The sequence below is a fragment of the Myotis davidii genome, unplaced genomic scaffold (genome assembly GCF_000327345.1).
Source record: "Myotis davidii unplaced genomic scaffold, ASM32734v1 scaffold169, whole genome shotgun sequence".
Taxonomy (NCBI): Eukaryota; Metazoa; Chordata; class Mammalia; order Chiroptera; family Vespertilionidae; genus Myotis; species Myotis davidii.
In genome coordinates, this window is record NW_006383005.1 from 631,630 (window position 1) to 632,093 (window position 464).

The following is a 464-nucleotide window of genomic DNA, read 5'->3' on the forward strand; positions in this document are numbered from 1 at the left end:
TTTCTCCTCACCCCCCCCCCCCCCAGCTCTGTCCTGCGTTCCTCTCAGTTCAGCAAACAGATATTACTGACATCATTCATGTCAGGTCCCAGCGAGTGGGTGGGGGCTGGGGAGGGTATATGGAGATAAATAAGGCACAGCCCGAGCCACCCACAGCCAGATGGGGTAGGCAGACATGACGAGTGAGCATTTCCATTTAAAGTGGCAGATGGGAGATAAAGAGCCGTCCACAGGCTGCGGGACCCAGCCCCGTGGTCAGGGCCGGCTGCCCCCAGGAGGTGTGTTTCCAGGCAAGGCAGGGTGCAGAGAGCATCTGGGCGTGTGGGGGGACCATGGCGGTTGCATCTGAGTGCCCAGAGGGAGGCCAAGGGAGCAGGGGCTGAGGTGGGGGAGGTTGCAGGGCTGGGTCCTGGGGAGTCTGGGTCAGGCTTAGTGGCTGGGACTCCGCCTGGGCTGGCGAACGG

General features: G+C 62.3%; 1 protein-coding gene across 2 annotated transcripts in view; it reads left to right on the forward strand.

Annotated features, from left to right (window-relative positions):
- ARRB1 (arrestin, beta 1) overlaps window positions 1-464 on the forward strand; it is a 43,231-nt gene that overhangs the window by 3,620 nt on the left and 39,147 nt on the right. The window lies entirely within an intron of this gene.